Genomic DNA, 19,791 nt, shown 5'->3' with positions numbered 1-19,791 from the left:
ACTCGAATTTACAAATGTTCTATGTAATTAAGTACTTTTTATATCACTTCCTTAGAAAAAGTGAAAAGCCCCTGCTACACTTGTACAGATCTCAACCCTTTCAACCTACCTTCACGTTATCTAGAGGTGTGGGGATGAGGCTAAGGGTAGAGTGGAAAATAGCGAAGGGAGCATTGGTACAGAAGAAAGTTGGAAAGTCTTCAATCATCTTTGCGATAGTTTAGAGGGATTGTCTGAAGAACAGGTGAATGAGAGAAGGAAGTCACCATTGCTTCCCTCTGTAAGTCAAGTGCTGGGTGGTTTATAGGAAACAAGGTGTGAGAGTCCCTGAGGAAAAAGGTGAGAGACAGCAGTTACAGCCATAAATGGAAGAACAGTCATCGCAGGTTCAAAGTGTGAAAAGCAAAATTAGTCAAGCACTGCTATTTTAAGTTTCACTTGCACTCAAAGCAAGCAATATGTGAAAAGTTTAGCCCCTTGCCCCTGCTTCTGAAAGCAGAGGGGAGACACACCATAAAGAGGAATGAGGGTTTCCTGTGTTAAAATATTAATTATTTGTGGGTGGTATTTTTTAAATATAGCCAGGAGTTGCTATTGAAATGCAAATGTGTATTTATTGCCCTGAAGGAGATGTTGTAAAATAAGAAAAAAAAAAAAAATAGACAATACCCAGAGCTGGAAATTGCCCCCTGGGCTAAGGGCAGATGTTGGGTAAGAGCAAGAACAGGCAGAGAAGACAGGAAGAAGGGAGGAGGGGCTGGGAAAGGAAGAAGTAGAAAAGACCAGTGTGGACATCCCATGAGAACTGATTAAAAAGTCTCAGCTGCGCCAGACTTTGTCACAATTCAAGAAAAGCATCCCAAGATCTATGGGTGGAATGGTCAACTACTGAGAATGGAAAGACTCTCCCCAATAGAAGCCTATATGGTCAAGCTGATCTTCCTGCCTTTATCATGTGAAATGATACATATCCCCTCCCCATAAAGTAAAAGTTGACTTGGAAATAATGCAGCCTTAGAGAACCCAGATATGGAGCAGAATAGCAGTATCACTAGAGATGAAATAGAGAAGAGGCAGAAAAGGTCATATCTATGTAATATTTGATTGGAGAGGTTTCCCACTAATCTTCCTTAACCACTGACTGGGGACAGGAGAGGAAAATGGAAGACTTACTAGGAATGGGCCTGGAAGAAATAGGGAAAAACCAATATTTGGCCAATCCAAAATATTTTTGGAAATATTAGGGAAATAATCAAACTCCGATTGTTTCATCACTTTCCCACTTTAAGCCATACTTGAATATGAATAAACACAGCAGCTAAAAACAACACCTACACAACTTCGTGACTGAACAATGACAAACTTAGACACAATCATTCATGAACCGTTGCTGTTTCTGGATAATTTACTATGTAAAGGCAAAATGCTAAGGAAATTTGAATACATACAGGTGGGCTGGGAAGCAAGATCAAAAACTAAATTCATACTTCTGTGTCTCCTATAGACTCCAAGTGCCTTTGTGTGTGATTCCACGAATGTTAACATGAAATGTCGCAGAACTACATATTCCATTTAGAGGCTGAACTGAAGTCAAATGGTATTTAAATATCAGTTTTTGAATTGATTTGTTCAATCAAAAATTTTGATGAGCAACTTTGCTCGTGGTCCGGTGGCTTAGACTCTGCTCCAAATGGAGGGGGCCTGGGTTCCACCCCTGGACAAATAACTAAATTCTACATGCTGTAACTAAAGATCCTGCATGCTGAAACTAACAGCCTGTGCAGACAAATAAGACATGTATATATTTTTAAAAGCTATGATGAGTGCTTCCTATATGCCTAACACCCTGCTGAGTCCTGGGATAGAGCTATGAGCAGAGGTGGGCATTGGAGAAGGAAATGGCAACCCACTCCAGTATTCTTGCCTGAGAAATCCCACGGTCAGAGGAGCCTGGTGGGGTGTAGTCTATGGGGTTGAAAAGAGTGGGACACGACTTAGTTTCTAAACAACAAAAACAGAGGTGGGCATAGCACATAAACTTTGTGTCCAGATCACAGAGATGAAAGAGTGATAATGAACTACCCTAAGTTCATGCCCTAAGTTACCCAGACTTTTTATCCTTAAGCAGCTGGACAACAAGAGACCAACCATTAGATGTGTTTTTAATCAGGAAAAAAAAAAGGCGGAATCAATTTATACTGCAGAAAGATGATACTAATTATATGCAAAACAGATAAACAGGAAGGAGATTCAAGGATTTGAAAGGCTGGAAAACTGTGTCAGGTTACTGCATAACAGTACTTGGGACAAGGAAATGTGAACTGAAGTGGTATCGGTGAGAATATTTTTAAAAGGATCAGATCTTTACCAGAAGCTCTGGCAAAACTTGGGAACAATTAAAGACAGAGAGTAAAAGAGGAAGACGGAAAGATTACAAAATGATGAGAAGTTTTTGGTTGAGAAAGTCCACAGGATAGAGAATAATTCCCTAATATAAATGACCTAAGTAATTCTGAGGACGATAGAAAACCAAGAAATTAGTAAGTTTTCCTTAAGCTGCTCGTAACTGATAAGATGTGTCAGAATGCTCACAGCTCTCCAGGCGCTGGGGTCAAGAGTGGTTCTTAGATTTCTAGGTTTCTTATCTTAAATTCATCAGTGAGATCCTTAATGTTAACATATGTTGCATTAGAGCTAAGTTTGTTTTAGAGTTGGTGGAGATATCCTTCATTACGCCAAAAAAAGGTAAGTGTCGGAGGAAGAAAAACACGTTTGAGAATGACCTCTTATTTACGCTTAAGGATATGGCTTTATCGAATCCGCTCCTTTCAGAGACCAGTAGATCTTGTCAGAATACACTAGGTCTCAAGGATCCCAAATTTAAAATTAGAGGGTAAAGATTAAGGATGAAGTGTAAAGAACATTGGATCAGGAAGAACTTTTTTCTCTCCCTAACTCTGCCCTGCCACTTACTAGCTATGTGTCTTGGATAAGAAAAGCAACAAGCACACTGTAGCTAAATACACACACCCAGACACACACAAACACACAAAACTGGGAAGTTGGTGGCATTCATTCATTTGTTTATTTGTTCAACTAGCCTTTATCGACAGCCTATTTGTGCTAGGCATAGTTCCCTACACTGGGGGATGCCAGAAAAGGAATTATACGGTACTAATGGTGAAACTGGGCTTCCCAGGTGACTCAGTGGCAAAGAATCTTCCTGCCAATGCAGGAGACTTGGGTTCGATCCCTGAGTCAGGAAGATTCCCTGGAGAAGGAAATGGCAACTCTGACTGGAGAACTCTTCAGGAACTCTTGGCTGGAGAATTCCATGGACAGAGGAGCCTGGTGGGCTACAGTCATGGGGTCGCAGAAGAGCCTGACATGACTTAGAGACTCAACCACAACAGTAGTGAAACAGAAGGCAACACGGTGTTGGGAGCGCTTCCAGGGTGGACTGTAAAGCTCCCTTTGGCTGTGGAGAGTCTTCATGAAAAAGTAAGATCTGAACTCTCGCAAGGGTTGAACAAGTATTTGCCACGTGTACCCACTGTGGATGACATTCCTACTAGGAAGAATTGACTAAGGATCAGAAAACTAAAACCATTGTATTGACATTTAAATGTTATATTTTGAAACCAGTCTCATAAATTTAAAACTTAGAAGTTTTCCTTTCAGGAGAAAAATGCATTTTCTTTTGAGAAGAGGTTCATAGAATGTAAAGAAATTATCCTCTTTGAGAGGAATTAAGGAATTTTAAAGTCTCAAAAACAGTTGAGCAACATTAACATTCCCATATTTTCTGACAAAGATAAAAATGTTTTAAAATAGTAACATTTATTCGATATATTTACAACATTCGTGAGTTCCTACAGATATTTCTCTGTATTTCATTCTTCTTTATTCTACTGAAAAAAACGTAATGACCTTAGTAAAAAAAAAAAAAAGAAAGAAAAACTCTCACCAAGGATTCTGTTCAATTGTATGAGCATTTATAGAAGCTTCCTGATTTTTTAATCAGTGTTTAATATTTATGACTGAGAAAATTGAGGCAATAAGAATTTGTCTTTCGAAACAGTTATTCCATAATCCCCATGTATCCACACATGAAGATTCAAAGTAGGTCTAACAGGCAACAGTTTTTGCCTCCAACTGTAACATTCCAAAAATGTTCTCCCTTGTTTCTTTGAGATGTAGGTTATAATATGTATTTTTAAAGGTAATTTTTAGAAATGATGCATTGGACAAACACTGCAACATTTTCACTAAATAATCTAGAATGAAGTGATATAGGATTTTGAAAGGGAAAAAAAAATCTAGCTATAATTTACTGAGTTTCTACTTTGTGCCAAGCACATTACATTCCCTTATTGTGCTCAGTCACTTCAGTCGTGTCTGACTCTTCGCAACCTCATGGACTGTAGCCCGCCAGGCTCCTCTGTCCATGGGGATTCTCCAGGCAAGAATACTAGAGTGGGTTGCCATGCCCTCCTCCAGGGGATCTTCCCAACCCAGGGATCAAACCCGTGTCTCTTAGTTTGCCTACGTTGTCAGGCAGGTTCTTTACCTCTAGTGGTGCCCAGAAAGCCCACATTATCGTAATCAATCCATATAACACCCTTGAGAAATAGAGTTAATTCTTGTTCTTCACAGTAGCGACCTCTACAAAGTCACCACAAACACTGCATTAATGGCTATGGAGCCATTGTTCCTGGAGAAATAGTGGGTTATATTCCTGGGAGTCTCTGGTCATAATATTTTCATCAACCAGTCAATACATAGCTTCTTTTTATGTGTGTCTCTGTTTAAAGACACCTTATCTAATATATATTGTTGATTTATTAACACTGAACTCATGGCCAGCATTTAGCCATAACTCCTGCCTGAGTGAAGTTTATATAACTCATGGATTTTTCCCATAAAGCACATCACAACGTTGTGCTAAAGAACACTAGACACACTTGAACACTATGCTTAGAGCCATACTGGAGGCAAAATCACCAACAAAAAGAACAAAAATGTAAAAAACATGGCATCAGCTAGCCTGTAAAAAGGACACCGTTTTAGTATGAGAGCTGAAATAAGATGGTGGCATGTTGCCTTGTTCAGCTTCAGCTGGGCATGTGCATAGTGGGCAATTCACCTTTTTCACCACCCTGCACATGTCCATGAATGCCTGCAAAAGTGCCAAATATTGATTTTGAGAATACAAATAAATATTAGCGAGTAGGTGAACTTGCAAAGACAGAATCTGCAAATAATGAAGACTGACTGTAATTATTATTACTCCTATTTAATAGAGTACTAAAAATGTCGAGAGCTTAAATAATTTGCCCGAGGACATCCAGAAATAACTGACTAGGAAATAACTGAATATAAAAATTACTCAAACTTAGCCTCATGTAGGGACTTTAATTTTTTTTTCAAATAGTCAATGTGCCAGAAGGTTTAGGAACATAGGTCCTGAAACTGAGTGGCTAGGTTCAAATCCTAGTTCCACCATTTACTATGTGTTTGGCCTTGGCAAATTGGAACCCCTCCAAGCCTGATTACCTCACTGGTAAAATGGGGATGATAATGATCAGTACAGAATCAGGTGATTGTGAGGATTAAGCCAAGAATCCCTGGGAAATGACCAGCACAGCTCTTAGCTTCTGAAAGTGCTCAGTGACTGTTAAGGGCTTCAGTTCAGTTCAGTTCAATTCAGTCGCTCAGTCATGTCCCACTCTTTGCAACCCCATGGACTGCAGCATGCTAGGCCTCCCTGTCCATCACCAACTCCCAGAGTTTACCCAAACTCATGTCCATTGAGTTGGTGATGCCATCCAACCATCTCATCCTCTGTCATCCCCTTCTCCTCCTGCCCTCAATCTTTCCCAGCATCAGGATCTTTTCCAATGAGTCAGTTCTTTGCATCAGGTGGCCAAAGGATTGGAGTTTCAGCTTCAACATCAGTCCTTCCAATGAATATTCAGGACTGATTTCCTTTAGGATGGACTGGTTGGATCTCCTTGCTAGACTCTCCTTCAGAGTCTAAGGGACTCTCAAGAGTCTTCTCCAACACCACAGTTCAAAAGCATCAATTCTTCGGTGCTCAGCTTTCTTCATAGTCCAACTCTCGCATCCATACATGCCCACTGGAAAAACCGTAAGCACTGTACTGCCCTTTCTATTGTTGACATATACTGACCATCAACAGAGTCAAACCCTAAAATAGGAACATAGTATTTGTATACTCGTTCCAACAACCTTATGAAAAAAATTTTCAAGTCCCCTAAAAGTCATTAGTAGAGAAATCAAGATTTGATTTCAACTCTTTGACTCCAGCCAATGTACTCTTAACACATCCTCCCACTGCCTCTCGGTCCATTCCTGCAGGATCTGTATGTGAAGAACAATTATTTCCTTGGGATGACATGCACCATAACATAATGTACTATCCTCTTCCATCTGCTCTGTGCTTCTAGATATTATTTCAGATCAACTGGAAATTCTTTAATTGAAAATGAAACTATTTCATCACCCTGAAATATTCTTTACAGTTCTATGCCAATTTTATTATTTTAAAAAAGCTCATCTTCACGTTTTGTGTCCTATTAGTTGCTCAGTCGACTCTCTGCAACCCCATGGACTGTAGTCTGCCAGGCTCCTCTATCCATAGGGATTCTCCAGGCAAGAATACTAGAGTGGGTTGCCATGCCCTCCTCCAGGGGATCTTTCTAACCCAGGGATCTAACCCATGTCTCCTGCATTGCAGGTGGATTCTTTACCATCTGAGCCACCAGCAAAGCCCAAGAATACTGGAGTGGGTAGCCTATCCCATACAGTCACTAGCCATATTTTTTCCTAGACTTCTTTTTTTTTTTATTTATTTTAATTGGAGGATAATTACTTTACAATATTGTGATGGTTTTTGCCATACATCAACATGAATTGGCCACAGGTATACATGCATCCCTCACATCTTGAACCCCACTCCCACCTCCCTCCCCACCCCCATCCCTCTGGGTTGTCTCAGAGCACCAGCTTTGGGTGTCCTGCTTCATGCATCGAACTTGCACTGGTCATCTATTTTACATATAGTAATGTACATGTTTCAGTGCTATTCTCTCAAATCATCCCACCCTGGCCTTCTCCCACTGAGTCCAAAAGTCTGTTCTTTATGTCTGGTGCCTCCTTTGCTGCCATGCATGTAGGATCATTGCTTTTGAAATATTTTAAAACCAATTGGTTTGAAATATTCCATTGCTTCCTCAACACTGTAGTATTGTAGACACCATATTTTTCAAGAGGCATTTAAAGTAATGTGACCGCAGTGACTAATTTTATGTATCCATTTGGCTAGGCTATGGTGCCTGTTTCATCAAAGACTAATCTAGATATGGCTTCGAAGATATTTGTGCATGTGATCAACATTTACAATCAGTTGAACTTAAGATTATTTTCCAGAGTGGGGTGGGCCTCATCCAATTAGTTGAAGGTCCTGTAAAGAAATGTATTTATTTGGCTGCGATGGGTCTTAGTTTTGGTATGTGGGTCCTTTTAGTTGCAGTATGTGAGATCTTTAGTTGTGGCATGTGGGATCTTTAGTAATGGCATGTGGGATCTAGTTCCCTGATTAGGGATCGAACATGGACCCCTTGCACTGGGAACATGGAGTCTTAGCCACTGGACCACAGTTGGACTTGCAACTCAAGTCCTCAGTTGCAAGACTTGAGAGTAGAAGAACCCTGACTAATCAATGACCAACTGTTTTTGTTTGCCCAGGATAGATTAAGTGGGACATGGACTTTTCCATCCTCTGCCAGGACAGACTTGGACAAATCAAGACAAGTTGGTCACGCTACCTTAAAGTTTATCTTCCCTGCAGCAAATCACAGGAGGAAAAGAAATATTAGTGTTATACAGATTTGCAGAATCTTTCCAATTATTGTTGGCACAAGTTCTCTAGCCAATCACAAGTCAGACTATATTAACTTAGCACTGCACTATCTTGCGTGGGTGTATGGTAAAGTATACATAACACAAAATTTACCTTGTAAACCATTATAAAGGTACACACCAGTGTGCAATCATCACCACTAGCTACTTGCAGAATTTTTGCATCACCCCAAACAGAATCTCATATCCATTAAACAGTCACTCTCCTCAACTCCTGGCAACCACCAATCTGTTTTGTCCCTCTATGGGTTTGCCTACTCTGGCAAATATATCACAGTGAATTAAAATGCTGCCTGAAGGAACTCAACAACACGGATTATGAGAAAGAATGAGGACAAGTGTATTGAGTTCTAAATCATTTATTCATGCATTCGACAACTGTTTATTAAACAGCTACTATGAACCAGATGCTTTTCACTAATGAGGCTCTAAATGTCCTCAGAGTCATGGCGTTGACACAGAGTATCAGTCACTAGTGGCAAAATGGTTAGATGTACTGAGTTTGTGGGAAAATGGAAATGAAGCCAGTGTAAGTCAGAGCCTTGGTTTTTCTTGTCCTGTTTCTGTGTGGACAGAGATGGGGGACATCAGGAAGCAATTCTTCTCAGCTGGCACGAAGACAAGTGTGGCCACAATGGAAGAGCAGGAGGATAAGAATCAACTGTAGTCATGGAAAAGAAAAACTTCTGCTTTTTCATGGGATTAAAAAAAAAAATCTATCCAACTGCTTTGAATGGTGCTTAGCTACGCATTCGGATATCACTCTCTGATAAGAAATACTATAAAACACCTGTGTTAGGTAATAAAAGTCAACAACATCCCCTTCCTATCAGGACTTCATCTTTATTCATCAGTGGTTTGTAGGACTTCTACCATGGCCTGGCAGGGAGATCCGAACAGGTCCACCTCTCTACTGAGCTGGAGATAAGTATTTCCACAAATCTTACCATTATGATGCTATGTAGATCATGTTTACAGTCCTGTAATAAAGCCACTAATAACACTTTGTACTTATGAACTGCCTCCCACTGAAAATCTCAAATGTTTTATAGACCATAAATTCTCCCAACACCCTTCATGAGATAAAGAATAATTACGCTGCCCCAATAACAAAAACCAGAAACTAGCTTAGCTGAATGACTTGCCCAAGGCCACTTATGCAAGACAGAAATCCAGTTGTTCTGGAGATTAAGTGGGGCCCATTCTGGACCAAAGGGTTGATACTTGATCCCAGGGACTGTTTCCATTTCCCCTTTCTTTTTCTACCAATTTCTGGCAACTCTCGTAAGTTTCCCTCAAGGTGTTAACTGATACCAGTTGATAATGCTTAAGGTGTTAGCCTTCCCAAGGATATCTACCTTTTATTAGGGAGCTCTTGAAGGCTGGCTGGATTTCAAGAACTAAGGAAAGGAGCTCTTTGAACTGCTGATGAAAAGTTTGTTCCCTTCTCCACCCTCCTACACTGTTGGTGGGAATGTAAATTGGTACAGCCACTATGAAGAATAGTATGGAGTTTCCTTTAAAAAAAACTCAAAATAGAGCTACCATATGACCCTGCAATCCCACTCCTGGGCATATGTCCAGAGAAAAACATGATCCAAAGGATATATGCACCCCAATGATCACTGCAGCACTGTTTACAATATCAACCTAAATGGAAGCAGCCTAAATGTCCATCAACAGAGGAATGGATAAAGAGGATGTGGTACATATATACAATGGAATACTACTCAGCCATGAAAAATGAAACAATGCCATTTGCAATACCATGGATGGACCTAGAGAGTGTCATACTGAGTGAAGTAAGTCAGATAGAGAAGAAATATCATATGACATGCCTTATGTGTGGAATCTAAAAAGATTATACAAATGAACTTTCTTACAAAATAGAAACAGACTCGCAGACTTGAACAAGCTTATGGTTGCCAGAGGGAAGGATGGGGGGAAGGGAGAGTTAGGGTGGTTGGGATCAACCACTGCTATATTTTAAATGAATAATCAACAAGGACCTACTGTATAGCACATGGAACTCTGCTCAATGTTGTATGGCAACCTGGATGGGCAGGGGCTTGGGGGAGAATGCACACATGTGCATGTATGCCTGAGTCCTTTTGCTGTTCACCTGACACTATCACAACATTGTTTGTTCATCAGCTATATCTCAATACAAAATTAAAAGTTAGAAAAGCAAAAAAAAAGAAAGTTTGTTCCCTTCTCATCACTCACACCATGTACAGCCCAGGGGACCATTCACCCCCTGCCACCCAGGAGACTATCTCCAGAGAGAAAGCTCTTATCCTACTCCATCAGCCAGCGTACCTCGAGGTTGTGCTTTGGCTTAACCACAGAAATGGAAAGAAAGGAATTATCTTTGTGGCAAGAACTTTCTGACATCAGGACCCATCTGGCTGTATTAGGCAGCAGGATCCCTGAAAATACTTTATCGCTCCATTCTTTATGCCCAAATATTGTTAGTGAGTGAATTCTTTCTTGACATGGGCTGGGAATACAATCCAAACACTGCCGCCAGGTGGGATCTCTTTCAACTAGCAGGACAGACATTTCCCACAGAACTTCCAAGATCAACAGCATTTAAGACCTCCTTCTACCTAAATGGGAGGAAATGGAACAGTTTGAAACCACTAGAAACATACCTGGTTGTCCATTGCCCTTTGTTGTTTAATCGCCAAGCTGTGTCTGACTCTTGCGACCCCTGCACTGTAGCCTGCCATCGCCCCTTGTTGAAACTTATATCTCATTTCCTAAAGCAATTTCAAATGGTCTGTTACACATGATTCAAAAGGAAAGTGAAACTTGAAGTTTAATAGGGACTAGGGGCTGAGGTTTACTGTATGATCATTGACACATATTTTATGATACGCATCAAGGTATTGGAGAAGGCAGTTTTACACTTACATTATGTACAAGTGCTGAACACACAGAGAAAAATATGGGGGGAAAATGTGTTACTCCCATCTTTTTTATCACTGGACGAAAAATAGTACTGATTTTCTTTAAGAAGGAAATTTTTTTCTGCTATCAACCTGAACTTCCTCTATATACAGCCCTGTTGAGGCTTGAGAGATAATAGACTATCCCAAATTGAAAAACAGAAAGCTTCTCTTTTTCAGCTTCATGTCATCTTCGGTGGCAGAATTCATATATCACTATTTGTGCCTCAGTGTTAGGGGCTTCCTTGGTGGCTCAGAGGTAAAGAATCTGCCCATAATGCAGGAAAGCCAGGTTCGATCCCTGGGTTGCGAAGATCACCTGGAGAAGGAAATGGCAACCAGAATTCTTTCCTTGGAAATCCCAAGGAGAGAGGAAACTGGCAGGCTATAGTCCATGGGATCTCAAAGAGCCGGACATGACTGAGCGATTGAGCAGGCATTCACGTTCTTATTTCAACTGCTTTTCTAAAGGGTATTTAATGGAGGCAAAGCCCTCGCCCATGATTCTTGTCCTCAGGAACTGCATTCTAAATAGAGATGCAAATGTACACAAATGCTCATTTTGTATGGTCAGTTAGCTTCTCATATGCTTATATATTAGATATAATAATAGCCTGGAGTCATCCAGAAAGACTTTATGGGAAAAATTTCTAAACTGTGCTGATCTGGAGAGGATTCACTTCTGGGTTTGGGTTGGGTTTCACAGTAGGAGGAAATTTGCACTAGAGTTTTAAAGCAAGAAAAGCTGCCACAGCAGCATGGATAGGAGGGGAGTTTGGAGGAGAATGGATAATATTTGGGGCTTCCCTAGTGGCTCAGTGGTAAAGAAACCGCCTTGCAATGCAGGAGATGCAGGAGACAGGTTCAATCCCTCGGTTGAGAAGATCCCCTGGCAGAGGGCATGGCAATCCACTAAAGTGTTCTTGCCTAGGGAATCCCATGGACAGAGGAGCCTGGTGGACCACATCCATAGGTCGAAAAGAGTCGGACACAAGGGAAACAACCTAGCATGCACGCACACATATACACAGATTCATACATACGTATGGTTGAGTCCCTTTTTTGTTCACTTGAAACTATCACAGCATTGTTAACTGGTTATACTCCAATAAGTGTGTGTGTGTGTTAGTCACTCAGTCGTGTCTAACTCTTTGTGACCCCATGGATTATAGCCTGTCAGACTCCACTGCCCATGGAATTCACCAGGCAAGAATACTGGAGTGGGTAGCCATTTCCTTTCTCCAAGGGATCTTCCTGACCCAGGGATCAAAACCAGGTCTCCTGCATTGCAGATAGATTCTTTACCATCTGAGCCACCAGGGAAGCCTATACTCCAATATAAAGAAGTCTATTTTATAAAAAGTACAGCTGCCACAGAACAGCATCAGATTGCTTAAGGGCATTCCTTGTCAACTCCTTAGAATTCAAAAATATACGCTGAACTAGCTACAAAGATAATCATGAATCCCTTTTTAATTATTTACCCTTCCTTCAAAACATGGGTTGCAATAAAAAATGTGTTGCGTACTTAGTATAGATGGAGGATAATCAAAATGGAAAAAAGGCAGGCTTTGGTCTTGCTGAGCTCAGGATCTGTCGGTTTCCATTCAATGTTAATTCCAGTTCAGCCAAATCCTACTCAGCTTGCCCAGCGCTAGCCAGACACTCCTGCTCTGTTTACAGCTCAGCAATAGTTACCAGGATTGAGGACGTGGATACCTGAAGTATTTATACAGCGTTTGTGCAATCACTCTTCATTGCCTAGTAAAAGACGGGTTTGCAGAGGCTGGCTCCTTGCCAGAGTTATCTAGATCTTCATTTCATAAGGTAAGAATTTACCCCAGAGTTCAAAAATTGAAAAACAGGGTGGAGGAGTTGTTGGTGGTAATCACTTGTGGTCAAAGAAAGCTGTTTGCTTTTCTGTGGGCAGATATCCAGGGGCAGTTTGAAATGACTTCCCTCAAGGAAGAAACGACAGAAGAACACCTGGAAATCCTGAAGTGAAAGTAGAGAATAAAACTAGTTTCCAGTGGAGATATTTATCACATCTATAGCCTCTATCTGTCTCTATTTTTAAAGGATTCTTCACCGTAACTAAGGAGCTTCCCTGGTGGCTCAGCGGTAAAGAATCTGCCTGCGATGCAGGAAACATAGGTTCGATTCCTGGGTCGGGAAGATCCCCTGGAGAAGGGAATGGCAACCCACTCCAGTATTCTTGCCTGGGAATTCCCATGGGCAGTGGAGCCTGGCGTGCTACAGTCCATGGGGTCACAAGATTTGGACACAACTTAGTGACTAAACCACCATCACCACACCATACCTAAGGAACTTTAATTGATCCTGTTAAGGTTTTTACATGGGTCATCTGAGCAGTTACACCTAGAAATTTATGTGCAAGGTGAAAAGGCAGATGGTTGCAGCCATGCCAATGACTGTATCCCGGGTTGCTGAAGTGAAAAATGAGATCACCTCCCTCCAGGGACTGGAGGGTCAGAAACCTCTTTAATCCACAGTCCTATTGCCAACCATCTCAAGGACTGCATGCAGGTAGGACCAGTGGGAAAGAGGAAGGACAAACGGAGGTAAAGTTAAGAGAGTGAGATGATTTCCCTGATGATCCAGGTGTTAAGAGCATGCCAATGCAGGGAACACGAGTTTGATCTCTGGTCCAAGAAGATCCCACATACTGCAAGGCAACTAAGCCCATGCCCCACAAGTATTGAGACCATGCCTAAGAGCCCATGCTCTGCGAAAAGAGAAGCCACCATAATGAAAAGTCCACTCTCCACAACTAGAGAAAGCTCACATGCAGCAATGGAGACCCAGTGCAGACATAAATAAATAAAATAAAATAAGAAGGGAGTGGGAAAAGGTAGACAGAGACGGGGGCGGTGGTGAGCCTGAAGGCAGAAGAGGAATGAGACAGCCACTTGTATTTCTGCATTGCCAGCTAATCCTCACTCTTGGGGGCTTAGAGGCATAGTTCCCTGGGAGAGTACTATGAAAATATGAATGGAAATGCTCACTGAATTGCATATGGAACCACTTCCAGGGCACAAAACACTTTAAATATTATGCTTTTAGAAAGTCAGTTTAAGAACCAGTCTCCAAAAGGATGAGTGAGAATCGAGAGATGAATTCTAAGAGGAGATTGTTCATTTGTTTTAATGTAACAGCTTTTCCCCAAAGAATAAAACTAGCAAACTGCCATGTACAGAAACAGCTAAGTCCAAGAGACAGATATATGGAGGAAAATGGTCTTTAAGAGACTGTAAGGATCGAAACGCAAATTACAGCAGAAGGATGCCACCTGAACTGCCTGCAGGAAGAAACTGATCAGGATGGTGGGTCGAGTTCCACAAGCAAATCCCACAGACAACATGTGGAAAACAATGGGCTAGGCACCCAAGGAGACACTCCAACCGCCAAACCACAGAAGACTAAATGAACAGCCAGGGGAAGGAGGGCGTCGATACGGGCTTGCAAAGTTTCTCATGCTGTCATTCAAGCATGACACTAAGCATTCTACCAAAGGGAGAATATCCACTGTTACAAGTAAAATTCTTAAAAAGAACAAAATAAAGAAAAAAATATACAAATTGTTTTTTTAATTTTTTTAAATAAAATTATTTTCTTTTTCTTGGGGGAGGGAGAGATGTAAAGGCATATCCTTAAAGCATCATTATCAGTTGAAATTATCAGTATAGGTGGAATTGAAAATACAAGGAGAAATATGACCAGGCATTTAAGTTAGTTATAAAACTTTAGTGAGCATGTTGTTCCGATATGTTCGTTATGAAGCAGAATCAACGTAGTTAAGCATTAAAAAAGGATGCAATCCCCTCAGAGTATAATTTCTCTAATTTTTTATTAAGCAGAAAAAAGTCAAAATACTGTGTGATTCTAAAGAGACAATTAACACAGAGATATATTCTATGCCCTAGGCATAGAAAAAGGAAAATTTGAGAAGTTATACCCCAAGATGCTAATTTTGGTTTTGTTTGGGTCCTATGATGACAGGTGATATGAAAATATATAAAATACTGTTTCTGCCCTCAAGGATCTGACTAATTCATTTTCCTTATTATATTGGTTTAGTCATCCTTAATTTTCATATCATTCAAATTTTAAGGACTGTCTTAGTTGAAAGGCAGTTGAAATGAATTCAGGGGAAAAAAGAAATAAGCAAAAGCTAAAATCAAATTATTTTATATTATAAGAAAATAAACATTTTTTATTCTATATAGTTAGACAAGAAAACAAATGTGTTTGGTTAAAGATATCTGATGTAACACCCCTTCAGCTCATCACTATTCAATTGGATTCTGTTCCACAAATATTATATTAAGCATGTAATGAAATGTAAGGAAATTAGAGGAAGGCAGTGGAGCTAAACAATGAATGACTCTCCCTGCCTTCAAGGCCTTTGTATCTAACAAGATGTCAGATCAATGTAATGACACTTCCATCTCTCTCCAACCCCAAGTCTATGCCTGGATTCTTATCTGATTTTCTAAGGACAGAAAATAGGACTGAGCCTCTGGGAGAAATCCTCTGAGTGACTGAATAGTCTCAATGTAGATCATTAAGAAAGGGTAAGATCCTCAGTCTCTGGAAAGCCCTCAGCAGGTTCTCCTTCAATCATTATGAATAGATTTCCCTTCACTCAGGTCTCAGTTCAAATGCTGGGCCCTCAAAGAGATGCCTCCTGACCACCTTACCATTCTGGAACACCCCAACATCCCCATCAGCGCCTTCCACATAGACACACTATTCTGGGGCTTATTGCATTGTTTTAGCTTCATGGTCCTTCTATGAAATTCTTAAATCTTTGGTTTTATTGTCCATTTCTCTTGAAATATAAACTCCTTGAGGATAGGATTTCAAAGGTCTTTTGTATGGCTATATCCCCAACTTTTAGAACAGCATACGGCTCATAATGTATGGTCAATAAATATTTATGAACAAATGAGGAAGCACCTGCCTCTGCCTCTCTGGGTCTTGCTATCTTGACCCTAAATTTAAAAAAAAAAGTAAGCAATCAGTTTATTCCCATTGCATCTCTAGCACTTAGAGGGATTTCTGATACATGGCGGATGTTCAGTTAAATGTTGCTGTTGTTCAGTCACTAAGTCATAGTCGACTCTTTGCAACCCCATGGATTGAAGCACACCAGGCTTCCCTGTCCTTCACTGTCCCCTGAAGTTTGTTCAAATTCATGTCCATTGAGTTGGTGATGTTATCTAAGCATCTCATCTTCTGCTGCCCCCTTCTCCTTTTGCCTTCAGTCTTTCCCAGCATCAGGGTCTTTTCCATTGAGCCGGCTCTTTGCATCAAGTGGTCAAAGTACTAGAACTTCAGCTTCAGCATTGGTCCTTCCAATGAATGTGCAAGGTTGATTTTCTTTATTTTATTTTATTTTTAAACTTTACAATATTGTATTGGTTTTGCCAAATATAGAAATGAATCCACCACAGGTATACATGTGTTCCCCATCCTGAACCCTCCTCCCTCTTCCTTCCCCATACCATCCCTCTGGGTCATCTCAGTGCACCAGCCCCAAGCATCCAGTATCATGCATCGAACCTGGACTGGCGACTCATTTCATATATGATATTATATGTATTTCAATGCCATTCTCCCAAATCATCCCACCCTCTTCCTCTCCCACAGAGTCCAAAAGACTATTCTATACATCAGTGTCTCTTTTGTTGTCTCGTATACAGGGTTACTGTTACCAACTTTATAAATTGCATATATATGCGTTAGTATACTGTATTGGTGTTTTTCTTTCTGGCTTACTTCACTCTGTATAATAGGCTCCAGTTTCATCCACCTCATTAGAACTGATTCAAATGTATTCTTTTTAATGGCTGAGTAATACTCCATTGTGTATATGTACCACAGCTTTCTTTAGAATTTATCTCCTTGCTGTCCAAGGAACTCTCAAGAATCTTCTCCAGCACCATAATTCTAAAGCATCAATTCTTTATCACTCAGCCATCTTTATGGCCCAACTCCCACATTCGTACATGACTACTAGAAAACCTTAGCTTTGACTATATGGAACTTCGTTGGCAACATGATGTTTCTTCCTTTTAATACACTGTCTAGGTTTGTCATAGCTTTTCTTTCAAGGAGCAAGTTCTTCTAATTTCATCACTTCAGTTAAACAATTGTTAGCTAAAATGATGGTAGGACAGTAGCCAGGAAGAAAAAGATCCCCAAAACAGAAAATCAAAATGTGGTGTAAATCAGATTATGGAGTGGTATATTGATCTGTGTGTTTATTTCCATGAACCTTTAGTCAATTATTGTCTGCAAGTTCCAGGCTTGCTTCAGTTGTGTGTCAAAAATCAAAATTAAATTAGATGTGGGTTCAAGCTTAGCCAGAAAGTGACAGAAGGTGTATCAGAATCCCTTAGTGCAGTGCAGGAGTAAAAATAGGAATCAGTCAGAGAAAGATGGGGCAGATGGAAAATCTCTGGCAATGACGAGTCAGATGAGAGGTCCAGCCACTTCTTCCCCAGGTGGATATTCTCCCATTGCTGCCAACCCCGAGGGAGCTGGTTTTTATTAGAGAAGCAGCTATTCCTTTATAAAAGTAAACAAAAGCAGCATATGACAGACTCTCTTAAGTGTTATGAGAGGTACTAAACGCTATGAAGATTTAAAGGATTAAGAGCTTACAAGCCATTGGACTGATTAGGAATCGCTGCACAGAAAAGGTAGAATCTTCAGATGGGTCCTGAGGAGTACAAACCAGGCCAAGGAAGGCTGCAAGTGAAAAAACTGAAAAAAGCCATCTATTATGGCTGGAGCACAGGGGCTATGTGGGAGAGAACAGAGACACACCAGAAAATTAGGTTGAGGACAAATTGTGGAAAGCTTATGAGTACCAAACTGAGGATTTATTTTGTTTTGTTCACATTTAGTTTGTAATAGGCAACTACTTATAGATTTTTGAGAAAGTTTATACTGTTACTGACCAGCTTCCCAGGTAGATTAGTGGTAAAGAATCTTCCTGTCAATGCAGCAGATGCAGGAGATGTGTGGGTTCAATCCCTGGATTGGGAAGATCCCCTGGAGAAGAAATGGCAACCCACTCCAGTATTCATGCCCGGGAAATCCCAGGGAGAGAGGAGCCTGGTGGGCTACAGTCTATGGGATCACAAAGAGTCGAATAGGACTGAGCATACACACGCACGCAATATTGTTACCAAACTAAGTTGTAGGAGAATAAATCTAGTAGCAGTGTTTAGATGGTTACGATGTTAAGCAGGATTCTAAATTGATTCCCAGTCATTTGTATAATTTCCGTTGTCATTGTAAGAGAAAGCTATGGATATGATGGGATATCCCTTTGGTGATTCCCTTATGCTATTCGGCAAAATTGAGTTTAGGAAAGGAAGGTTATCTTGGGTGGGCCTGACCTCAGCAAGTCCTTTAAAAGGATAAGGACTCTTTCTGGAGAGATTAGAAGGTATTTAACATGCAGGAAGTTCTCCTGTACTGGTTTGAAGATGGAGAGGACCACATGGTAGAAATGGCAGATGGCTTCTGGGAGCTGATAACAAAATCTGGTAATAGCCAACAAGAAGATTAGACTCCAGCCCTACAACTGTAAGGAACTAGATTCTGTCAACACATGAATGAGCTTGGAAGAAGATTCTTACTCAGAACTTTCAGATAAGAACACCACACATTCGGTACCTTCAATCTGAGACCCTGAGCAGAAACCCAGATGAGCCCACCTAGATCTGACCTACAGAACTGTAACATATGGGTGTTACAGTTGGGTGTTGTTGAATGCCAACAACAATGGGTGTTGTTGAATGCCAACAACAATGGGTGTTGTTGAATGCCAACAACAATGGGTGTTGTTGAATGCCTCTGAGTTTGTATTTCTTATGCAGCAATATAAATCAAATACAGTTGGAGTAAGGAGAAAATCAAATACAGTTGGGAGACTATGACTTTTCTGCTGCTGCTGCTGCTAAGTCACTTCAGTCGTGTCTGACTCTGTTGGCAGCCCACCAGGCTCCCATAGAGGGCAGCCCACCAGGCTCCCCCATCCCTGGAATTCTCCAGGCAAGAACACTGGAATGGGTTGCCATTTCCTTCTCCAATGCATGAAAGTGAAAAGTGAAAGTGAAGTCGCTCAGTTGTGTCCAACTCTTAGCAACCCCATGGATTGCGGCCCACCAGGCTCCTCCATCCATGGGATTTTCCAGGCAAGAGTGCTGGAGTGGGGTGCCATTGACTCTTCTAGATCAGAATAAATTAGCAACTAAATGAAAGAGATGGCAATAAAAATAAGGACGGATGGCAGAGATATCAAAAAGATAGCTTCATGTGACTTAGCAATGGTTAGATATGGTGGTCAGAAAGAGAAAGAGGCAAATGTGACTCTAAAAGTTGAGACCTAGATGACTAGAAGGATAAGGATGCCATTCACAGGAGAATGTGGAAATCAAGAATAAGAAGGTGGGTTGGGGGTTCAGTTTCATTACAGAGGCACAGAATTTATGATGTCAACAAAACTTATAAAAGATGGAGTCTTAAATTCTATAGGGAAGTTTAGGGTAGGAAAGTCATTTTGAGGACTTTCTGGTAAGTAAATAAAAGTACATAGCTAAAGTGAGTTAACTGAGGAAATAATTGGAGAAAGAGATGGGTATGAAGTTGATGTATGAAGAAAGGCTTCTGGGATCCTCTTACACCTCTGTGTTCTTGTTACTTCCTCTGCCTGGAAAATCCTATGTAAAATTGTCCTGGAAAGCCACCTATTTAACCTTCAAATCCCAATTGAAGTATCATCTCCTCTATGTAGCACTTGCTGCTCTATTCAGCCATTCAAAATTATTTTAAGGTTTCTTAAGTGATAATATTCCTG

Source organism: Bubalus bubalis, chromosome 7, assembly GCF_019923935.1.
Source record: "Bubalus bubalis isolate 160015118507 breed Murrah chromosome 7, NDDB_SH_1, whole genome shotgun sequence".
NCBI lineage: Eukaryota > Metazoa > Chordata > Mammalia > Artiodactyla > Bovidae > Bubalus > Bubalus bubalis.
The sequence above is the reverse complement of the archived record's forward strand: the minus strand, read 5'-3'. Positions refer to the sequence as shown.